The sequence below is a fragment of the Dipodomys merriami genome, unplaced genomic scaffold, assembly GCF_024711535.1.
Source record: "Dipodomys merriami isolate MVZ:Mamm:240054 unplaced genomic scaffold, mDipMer1.0.p SCAF_21, whole genome shotgun sequence".
In the NCBI taxonomy this organism is placed as follows: domain Eukaryota; kingdom Metazoa; phylum Chordata; class Mammalia; order Rodentia; family Heteromyidae; genus Dipodomys; species Dipodomys merriami.
In genome coordinates this window covers 10,726,115-10,738,030 of record NW_027203493.1, presented here as the reverse complement: position 1 = coordinate 10,738,030, position 11,916 = coordinate 10,726,115, and positions in this window count along the sequence as shown.

Genomic DNA, 11,916 nt, shown 5'->3' with positions numbered 1-11,916 from the left:
GAAAGAGCAAGGGAAGGTGTGACATGGTTCAAAAAGACATGCACTTATCCCCTGACTTGAATAACTATAACCCCTCTATACATCGCCTCTACAATAACAATAATATATATACATATTTTTTTCTTAAATATTGCCCGAGCATGAACAAGTAGCATACTCTGTGTCATGGCTCCCAGATCCTGTATGAACCTCACCCGGGCTGACTTCCACTTCCTCTCATGCTGCCCACCTCCTATCTATGCTTCAGTGACAGGCTGTAGTGAGCATAACTGCCCAACTGCCATATCTGACACCTTGTTCCATCCCTGCCTTATACCCAGCTTCCAACAGGCTGCTCCTAGCCAATAACTGAGAACAAGAACTTTTTTAAAAAAGTTTTTTTATTGAGAGTTCCGGGAAGATGGCGGAGGAGAAGCTGGAATCTGAACAAGCTCTCGCATAGAAAGGAGTTTTAGAGTTCCAGTGAACAGTCCTAAGCCAGAGAATCACACCAAGTGTGTCATCACAGGACAGAGAGTTAGACAAGAGAGGGGAAGCCAAGGAAACGCAGCAGCTGCCGCTCCGGCGGCGGGGCCGCGGCGGCGGCGACCACCACCGCGGAGACATACCTGAGACACAGAGAGTCGGGGACGAAGGAGCCAGACGCAGCGGACGAGCGGATTCTACTCAACACCAACAAGAACCGACAAGGAGCGGAAATCTTCATCCTGCTGTTTGCAGACCAGAGACGACCCAGGATCCAAGACTCGGCGTGAGTACAAGCCCGACATCCTCACTCCTCAGGGAGCAGAGGAGGGAAGGCCACCCCTCCCCCCCCTAGCACCGGTGATCTCCATCTTGGATACCGACAAAGTTTGGAGGAGCTGCTAGCTCCAGCTCAGGCCTTGGAATAAAATGAGTCATTTAGCAGGTCACAAGAACTTAATGGCGAAGTGACCTGCCAGACTCAGCTCCATCCAGGGAAAAGTCACCCAGCTCAGGCGCCAGCCATCGGAGTGCCTTCCTTCACTGGGTAACCAGAGCCAGAGGCTGCCCCTCCCTCTAGCAGCCTTGACAATCAATTGAAAAACAGAAACCCTGAGAATGGCTCCAGGCTGGGCGCTGTGAGCTTTATCACAAAATAGCCCCAGGGAAAAGCTACTGTTTATTGAAAGGCCTCAACTCTACCCAGAACCTAGCCTCATCACCACATCCCCCTCTTTTGTGACTCTCAAAGCAGACCACCCTCCCAGAAAACTAACCTGGGAGGGGGATCTCAAAATCTTGGGTAAAGCAGAGCATTTTTCTGCCTCTTCCAACCAACCGACTTAAGAAACCAATCAAGCCACAGGACCTCAAGCTGACCAGAGACTCCAACAAGAGACTGGTTGCAGACAAAAGGGAGATACAGGATTCTTCCCACTCCTCCCCCCCCCAAAAAAAAAAATCAAAAGACTTTTTTTTCTTTTTTTTTTTTCTTTTTCTTTTTTTTTTTTTCTTTTTTTCTTCTTCTTCTTCTTTTCTTTTTTTTTGCTTGTTTTTTGTTTTTTGTTACCATATATATATATATATAAATTTTTCCCTTCTAAAACTTTTATTAATCTTTAATTTTTGCCTCTTCTGAAAAAATAATTGTTTTCCAGTAACCTTTTTTTTTCTCATCTTATAATTTTTATTTTAGGAATACGTGAATAAGAGTTTTCCTTTCTTTTCTTGTCTTCTTTCTCTTTTTCTTTCTTTCTTAATTATCTTTTTGTTTTTTTATCTAGCTCTACTGAACTTCTGATCTTTTCTTCTCCCGTTCCCATCCTTAAAGCTTTTCACATCTCCTCTATGTCCCTCCCCTTCTCTGAACATATTCACATTCCTCTCTAAATAGACGGTCTTTTAACCTCTATAATAACATTAATTTTTATGTTTCTATTCTTTTTCTGGTCTCTCTTTATTCCCCTTTCCGTCTCTTCTTTTTTTCTCTCTCTCTACTTGCATCCTACCCAACTCATTTCCTGCACTGTGATTAGGACATAGTTAACTCTGTGCCTCCCCACACCAATCTATTCCTATTTTTTACCCACATCTCTCCCTAATCCTAATAATTTCTGGTTTTCCAAATTCTTTTCTGCGGTTCGAAGTCCTTTAACATATAGTCGTTTGATGTTGAATAGATGTATCTGTTGAACTAGATTGTATCTGTAGACTATTGACTGTACAAATGCAAACTTTGGTTGATGGTTGCCTTAAGATAGTGTTCTAGCACAAAACTGGTGCAATCTTTATCTCAAATGGGCCGAGTAAGCCGGAAAAACACAAGAAAAATGGCAAATTCGGGTATCTCAATTCCCAATCTTGATAATCAGGGATTAGAACACATAAAGAATAATCCAGAGGAGAGTTCCCAAATAGCTCTACAAACACTAATAGCAAACATGATAAATGAGAAGTTTGACAATGTACAAAGGACTCTGTATGAGCGTGATAGGGAGAGAGAGGAGGCATCCCAGAAGTTTATACAGGAATATCATAAGCGTGAGGAAGCTTCTCAAAAACTGATACAGGATTTGCGTGAACAACTTGAGAATACTCAAAGAGAAAGGGAGGAATGGCGTGAGCAGGCAGAGAACACTCAAAGAGAACTGCAGGAATCCCACAGAAGGGAGGAAACTAATCAAAGAGTAATTCACGAATTAAGAGACCAGGTAGAGAATACACAAAGATCACTAAAGACATTCATGGAATCCATTAACAAAGAGCTGAAGGAAGTCAGGGAGACCACAAAGGGAATGCTGAATGGAACCCAACAGAAGGAATGGGAGTCCAAAGAAACCATAACCAATCAACTAAGTGATTTGAGAACAAACACTGAACACCAAATTAAGGAAGTAAAGAAAATCATACAAGACCTAAAACAGAGCTTCAACAAAGAACTTGAAGCCATCAAAGTTGACCAATTAGAAGGAAAAGAGATAAAAAACAAAGTAGAGAGTCTTGACAGCAGGTTAGACCATGCAGAAGATCGAATCTCAGGGATTGAAGACAGCCTAGATATTATAGAGAAAGAACATACAACCATCCAAGACAAGTCCAAGAAATATGATAGGTCTATCCAACACCTGGAAGACACCATCAGAAGGCCCAATCTAAGGATAATGGGTGTAGAGGAGCACCTAGAAACAGAAGTTAATGGTCTAGGAAATTTGTTTAACAGGATCCTAGCAGAGAACTTCCCAAACATACAAAAAGATAGGCCTATTCAGATACAAGAAGCTTTTAGAACCCCAAATAGACCAGACCAGAATAGGACATCCCACCGTCACATTATAATCCACACAGGATCAACCCAGACCAAGGAAAAGATCCTTAAAGCTGTCAAGGAGAAAAGGTTAATCACCTATAAAGGGAAACCAATTAGAATCACCTCAGATTTCTCAGCAGAGACAATCAAAGCAAGAAGAGCCTGGAATGACGTATGCCATGCCCTAAAAACAAACAACTATCAACCAAGAATACTGTACCCAGCTAAACTCTCCTTCATAACTGAAGGCCAAATAAAAACCTTCCATAGCAAAGAAAAATTGAAACAATATATCTCCACCAAACCAGCCCTGCAAAAGATTCTTAAAGATGTCCTACACATAGAAAACCAACAAGACCGCAACAAAGGCCAAGAAACTGCACCCAAACTGAGAATCCAAGAACCTTAGGAAGAACCCAGTTTTCACAGCCCCCAAGAAGGTGGATAACATGGCAGGAACCCCCAAATACCTCTCAGTCCTATCTCTTAATGTTAACGGGCTGAACTCTCCAATTAAGCGACATAGACTGTCTAGTTGGATTAAAAAACAAGACCCCTCTATCTGCTGCCTGCAGGAGTCACATCTTGCCCGTAAAAACAAACATATTTTCAAAGTTAAAGGCTGGAACAAAATCTACCAAGCAAACGGCCCTCATAAACAGGCGGGAGTTGCAATCCTAATATCAGATAAAATAGACTTCAAACTAAAATTCGTGAGAAGAGATAAAGAAGGTCGCTACATACTAATTAAAGGATCTCTCCTTCAGGAGGATATTACAATTCTAAATATCTATTCGCCAAACAATGGAGCACCCAAATTTATCAAAGAAACACTACTTTCCCTCAAATCCCATATAGATCCAAAGACATTAATTGTTGGGGATTTTAACACACCACTCTCCCCACTAGATAGATCAACTCGGCAAAAACTCAACAGAGAAACTGCAGATCTAAACAGCTGCATAGATCAACTAGACTTAACAGACATTTACCGAACATTTCACCCAGCAGCAACAGAATACACGTTCTTCTCAGCAGCACATGGAACGTTTTCTAAAATAGACCACATTTTAGGCCACAAAGCAAACTTGTCTAAATTCAGAAACATTGAAGTTATACCTTGCATTCTCTCTGACCACAAGGGAATAAAATTAGATCTCAACACCAAAAGCCACCAAAGAAAGTCCGGTATCACATGGAGGCTGAACAACACACTGCTGAATCATGAGTGGGTCATGGAAGAGATTAGAAAGGAAATTCAAATGTTCATGCTATTCAACAAAAATGAACACACAAATTACCAGCTCCTCTGGGACACAGCAAAGGCAGTACTCAGAGGCAAGTTTATAGCTCTGAGCTCCTACATCAACAAATTGGAGAGATCGGAAACTAACAATTTAATGACACATCTAAACCTCCTTGAAAAAGAGCAGCAAGATAAACCCCAATCCAGTAGAAAGAAAGAAATAATCAAAATTAAATCAGAATTAAATGAATTAGAATCCAAAAAAACTATAGAAAGAATCAACAAAACAAAGAGTTGGTTCTTCGAAAAACTTAACAAAATTGACAGACCCTTAGCAAACCTTATCAGAAAAAGGAGAGAACACACCCAAATTAATAAACTCAGAGATGAGAATGGAAACATCACCACGGAAACAACCAAGATTCAGAACATTATTAGGGGATACTTCTCAAAACTTTATGCTAATAAGTTTGAGAACTTGACAGAAATGGACCTTTTCCTAGCAAATATTGACATGCCAAAACTAAACCAAAATGAGTTAAACCAGCTTAACAGGCCCATATCAAGCATTGAAATAGAAACAGCAATAAGAGACCTCCCAGCTAAGAAAAGTCCAGGACCAGATGGTTTTACAGCGGAATTTTACAAGGCCTTCAAAGCAGAGCTCACACCAATACTCCTCCAACTCTTCAATGAAATTGAAAGAGAAAGCTCACTACCGAACACATTCTATGAAGCCATCATAACCCTCATCCCAAAACCAGGCAGGGACTCATCAAAGAAAGAGAACTATAGACCCATTTCTTTGATGAACATTGATGCAAAACTTCTCAACAAAATTTTGGCCAATCGACTTCAACAATTCATCCAAAAAATCATACACCATGATCAAACAGGTTTCATTTCAGGGATGCAAAGCTGGTTCAATATACGCAAATCAATTAATATTATTCATCACATCAACAGGAGCAAGAATAAGAACCACATGGTTATCTCAATAGATGCAGAAAAAGCATTTGACAAGATCCAACACCCCTTTATGATGAAGGCTCTGGAAAAATTAGGAATCCATGGAACATTCCTCAATACAATAAAGGCTGTATATGACAAACCTACAGCCAGCATTATACTCAATGGTGAAAAACTAAAGCCATTTCCTCTTAACTCAGGAACAAGACAAGGATGCCCACTCTCTCCACTTCTCTTCAATCTAGTATTAGAATGCCTAGCTACAGCAATAAGACAAGATGCAGACATAAAGGGGATCCAAATAGGGAAAGAAGAAATAAAACTCTCCCTCTTTGCAGATGACATGATCTTGTATTTAAAGAATCCCATAGAATCCACTCCCAAATTACTCAAGCTGATTCAAAACTTTGGCAAAGTAGCAGGTTATAAAATTAACCCCCAAAAATCAATGGCTTTTCTATATGCCAACAATGAGAAAAGTGTGGCTGAAATTAGGAAAGCAACTCCATTTGTAATAGCCCCACAAAAAATAAAATACCTAGGAATTAACTTAACCAAAGAAGTGAAGGACCTCTATGATGAAAACTTTAAAATCTTGAAAAAGGAAATCAACACAGAACTTAAAAAATGGCAAAACCTCCCATGCTCCTGGATTGGCAAGATTAACATCGTGAAAATGGCAATACTTCCCAAGGCTATCTACAAATTCAACGCGATACCTATCAAAATTCCACCCTCATTCTTCAAGGAAATAGAGGAGGCAATCCAAAAATTCATATGGAACAATAAAAGACCCCGAATAGCAAAAACGCTCCTCAACGGAAAGAACACTGCTGGAGGAATATCAATACCAAATTTCAAACTCTACTATAAAGCCATAGTAATCAAAACAGCTTGGTATTGGCATAAGAACAGACCTCAGGACCAATGGAATAGAATTGAAAACCCAGAAATGAACCTACAGACCTATAGCCACCTAATCTTCGATAAGGGAGCTAAAACAATAGAATGGAAGAAAGACAGCCTCTTCAGTAAATGGTGCTGGCAAAATTGGTTAACTACATGTAGAAAACTAAAGCTAGATCCTTATATATCACCCTGTACCAGAATCAACTCCAAATGGATCAAAGACCTTGAACTCAAAGCAGACACTCTGAAAACATTACAGGATGGAATAGGAGAAACCCTAGGTCTCCTTGGCTCAGGTCGAAATTTTCTGAATAGAGACCCGGAAGCACAACAAATCAAAGAAAGGTTGGACAAATGGGATTGCATAAGATTGCAGAGCTTCTGCAGGGCAAATGACATAGCTGGCAAGATCAATAGAAAGCCCACCGATTGGGAGAAGATCTTTACTAGCCATACAACGGACAAGGGTCTCATATCTAAAATATACTTGGAACTCAAAAAATTAAACCACCCAACAACAAATCCTCAAAGAATCAACTGCCCAATAAATAAGTGGGCGAAAGACTTAAAGAGAAGCTTCTCTGAAGAAGAAAGAAGGATGGCCAATAGACACATGAAGAAATGTTCAACATCCCTAGCCATAAAAAAAATGCAAATCAAAACAACATTGAGATATCACCTCACTCCAGTTAGAACAGCAAAAATCAAGAACTCTAACAACAACAGATGCTGGAGGGGATGTGGACAGAAAGGAACCTTACTTCATTGTTGGTGGGAATGTAAACTTGTTCAACCACTTTGGAAAGCAGTATGGAGGTTCCTCAGAAGACTTCACATAGATCTCCCCTATGATCCAGCAATCCCACTTTTGGGCATTTACCCAAATGTTTACAAACAAGACCACACTAAAGCTACCAGCACAACTATGTTTATTGCAGCATTATTTACCATAGCTAAGATATGGAACCAACCCAGATGCCCCTCAGTAGATGAATGGATCAAGAAAATGTGGTATATATACACAATGGAATTCTATGCCTCCATCAGAAAGAATGACATTTCCCCATTTGTTAGGAAATGGAAAGGTTTGGAAAAAATTATATTAAGTGAAGTAAGCCAGGCCCAAAGAAGCATAGGTCCCATGGTTTCCCTTATTTGCAATATCTAGTATAGGTATGAGTCAAGCGGAAAAGGTCAGATAATGTGATGTTAGGAAAACGAACCCTTAAATATGTATTTTAATGTTTTCGTTTCTTTCATGCATGTGTTTCTAACGCATTTATAAGATTATTTCTTTGTTGCTTTGTATGTCCCTCCCCCACAGTGTAACCCCCGCTTTCACTATATTTGATGTCAGTATAACGTGGAGGAGATGGGGACAAACAAGTCGTTTAAGGACTCAGGTGGACCTGTTGCAACAATGAGAAGTACAAAATGTCATGTCAAAACCAGCTTTACAATGTCGGTGTGGGGGGGGGAGGGGGGTATAATTGGGTGGGGGGAGGGGGGTAAAATTGGGTGGGGGGAGGGGGGAGGCGGGGAAGGGAAGTGAAGGGTAAACAAAGGAGGAGGCTGCAATGCTTGGTAAGAAATGTATGCATTATCCTGCCCATGTAATTGTAGCCCCCCTGTACAGTATGTTCTCAAATAAAATAAAATACAATTAAAAAAAAAAAAAGTTTTTTTATTGTGAAAATACTGTACAGAGGGATTACAATTACATGAGCAAGATAAAGCATTGTTGCCTCCTCTTTTGTTTTTCCCCTACCATCCCTTCCCTCCCACCTCCACAGACACACTCTCCCCGCTTCCCCCAAATGTTGTAAAGTTCATTTTTCAACATAGCATATTGTACGTCTCATTCTTGCAATGGGTCCACCTGTATCCCTATTTAAACAATGTGTTTTTCCCTTCCCTTCCACAAATTATACCAACATCAAATACAGTGAAAACAGGTTATACTGTGGGGCAAGGACATACAAAGCAACCAAAAAAAATCACCTTATAAATATGTTAGAAACAATCGCAAGAAAAAAAAAAACTGTCCTTATCTTGGGTCTCATTTCACCTAACATCATCTTATCTGACCTTTTCTGCTTGTCTCAGACATATACTAGATATTGCAAATAAGGGAAACCATGGGACCTATGTTTCTTTGGGCCTGCTTCACTTAATATAATTTTTTCCAAGTCTTTCCATTTCCTAACAAATGGGGCAATGTCATTCTTTCTGATGGAGGCATAAAATTCCATTGTGTATATATACCACATTTTCTTGATCCATTCATCTACTGAGGGACATCTGGGTTGGTTCCATATCTTAGCTATAGTAAATAATGCTGCAATAAACTATCTACAAATTCAATGCAATGCCTATCAACATTCCAACCTCATTCTTCAAGGAAATAAAAGAGGCAATCCAAAAATTCATATGGAACAAAAAAAGACCCCCAATAGCAAAATGATCCTTAACAGAAAGAATAGTGCTGGAGGAATATCAATACCAAATTTCAAGAAGAGACCTCAGGACCAATGGAATGGAATTGAAAGCCCAGAAATGAACCCACAGACCTATAGCCATCTAATCTTCAATAAGGAAGCTAAAAAGAAAAAATAGAATGGAAGAAAGACAGCCTCTTCAGTAAATGGTGCTCGCAAAATGGGTTAATCACTTGTAGAAAACTAAAGCTAGATCCTATATATCACCCGGCAGCAAAATCAACTCCAAATGGATCAAAGACTTAGAGTCAAAGCAGACACCCTGAAAACATTACAGGACGGAATAGGAGAAACCCTAGGTCTCCTTGGCACAGGCCGAAATTTTCTTAATAGAGACCCAGAAACACAACAAATCAAAGAAAGGTTGGACAAATGGGATTGCGTGAAGTTGCAGAGCTTCTGCATGGCAAAGGGCATAGCTAGCAAGAACTTCTAATACAAGCACATCCCACAAGTGGATGGCTTTAGTTCCTGAGCTCTGTCTGGAGCCTCCATAGGGGTGTGGAACTGCCTGGTGAGCTGGATGGTACCTTTCACTTCCTCTTTTTCCTTTATTAGAGTCCCTCCCACTCATCCTTAAGTGTCTTGTATATTTAATCTTGTCTCAATGCCTGCATTTTGAAGGACCTGAACTAACAATATATTATTCTTTGGCAATTTGCTTTGTTTACTTAGCTTTATGTTTTTGTGATTTAATCATATGGATACTTTTATCTCCAGTTCATTAATTTTCATCCTTGTGAAAGAGTCAGTTATAGGAATATCCTAGAATTGATTTATCTTTGATTCTTTTAATGGACATTTATGTTGTCTCCAATTATTTTCTGCATTACAAGCAATGCTTCAATATTTTAGACCGCAGTCATGGGGTAGCCAGCCACTCGCTTACCAGTGATTGTCAATGGCCTTCCCAGGTCATTCCATCTATTTGCACATCTCCTAGCCCTCTCCAAGAATGTCTGTGGTTCTAGGCACAATTCATGAAATTAATCATTTTCTTTTTGTCACTCTCAATGGCACTAAATTATACTTATTAGAGTGCTTATTTTCAGCCCCCTGAAGACTATTGATAGTAAGCACTTTTCACATTTAATGGTTTTTTGTTTTGTTTTTGAGTTTTCTATACAGTGATTTGTCTGGTTAACTTCTTGGCTTATTGTTAAATTGGAATGATTCTATTTAGTCTCTTGTCTTCTAGGAGTTCTCTGAATATGCTGCACAATATTCCTATACTTTATTTTGTTTAGAAAAATCTCTCATTCTGACCAGGTACCAATGGTCCATACCTATAATTTTCGCTAATATGGTGGCTGAGAACAGAAAGATTGTGGTTTAAGATTATACCTGGAAGAAAAGTTCATGAGACTCTTATCTATAATTAACCAATTAAAAAAAAAACAACAGAAGTAGAGGTGTGGCTCATGTGGCAGAGCCTGAGCCTTGCTCAAAAAATCTGAGTAGGTTGGCAAGGCCCCGAGTTCAAGTCCTAGTAATGGTACAAAGGAAGAAAGAGTAGAAAGAGGAGGAGGAAGGGGAGGAGGCAAATAATAAGTGGTGGAGCAGGGCACTGGTAGCCTCACACCTATCATCCTAGCTATTCAGGAGGCTGAGATCTGAGGATCAAGGTTCAAAGCCAACCCTCGGAAGGAAAGTCCATGAGACTCATCTCCAATTAAACACCAGAAAACCATACATGGTGCTGTGGCTCAAGTGGTAGGATGTTAGCCTTGAGCTGAAGAGCTCAGGGTCAGTGGCAAGACCCAGAGTTCAAGCCCCACAACCTACCAAAAAAAAAAAAAGTAGTGATTCTTGAGTATCATCTCTTCAAATCACCTCATTTAGCTCTGTGTCATTATGGAGATCTTGTCCAAGTTCAAGCAGTGGTTAGGGATTAAAACTGGGATTTGTATCTATACATACCTGTTTTTTTCTTTTTATTATTATCTTTAAGTTATTGTACAAAAGAGTTGCTATTTAACAAAGCAGTTTGACAAAGTATGAGTATACCTTGATCAATGTCACACTCACCATCCTCCCAATCCATCCTTCCCCTGACTCTTTTTCATGTTGTAGGATATACATTGGATTCTTAATTGCATGCTCCCTCTCATCTCCTACCCTCTCAGCTTCTACCCTTCCACTTTAACTACACCCCATGCCTCTCAAGTATCTGCTTCCTGGCATTTTATTTTGCAGAATGTTGGCATTGTCTTTCTAAGGAATTACACTATTTGGGACCTCCCTCAAATCTATGGTATTTCAGTTAATACCTTTATATACACTTGTATACCAACCAACATGCTTGCTTATAAAGCTAAATCTAGTTTCCAAATATAAGGACAAACATGGATCCTTTGTCTTTCTGGGCCTAACTTACATGAAGAAATGCTCAACAACTATGGCCAAAAAGGAATCGCAAATTAAAACAACACTGAGATTCCATCTCACCCCAGTTAAAATGGCCATCATCAAGAAAATGATTTTAAAAAAATGCTGGGGAGGATGCAGCTAAAAGGGAATCTTAATACACTGTTGGTAAGAATATAAACTTGTTCAAACCCTCTGGCAGTGGTGAGGAGGTTCCTCAAAAAATTAAATGTAGAACTACCCTATGGTCCAGCAGTTTTACTCTTGTGCATTTACCCAAATGATTACAAACTAGGATACAGTAAAGCCACCAGAACAACCATGTTTAGTACAGCATTTTTCACTATAGCCAAGATATGGAATTAGCCCTCAATATATAAATGGATCAAGAAAATATAGCAGATATACACAATGGAATTTTACTCATCCAGTAGAAAAAATTATATATATATATATATGTATATGTGTATATATATATATATGTACATATAAAATTTGCTACAAAATGATATTGTCGAGACACGGAAAGACCTGGAAAAAAATTATGTTAAATGAACTAAGTCAGGCCTATCTAGTTTTAAGCTACAGACACACTCTGGTATCTCAGTTTCTTAGGAGTAAATATTCCTATTATGAATTTATCTCAATATTCACAA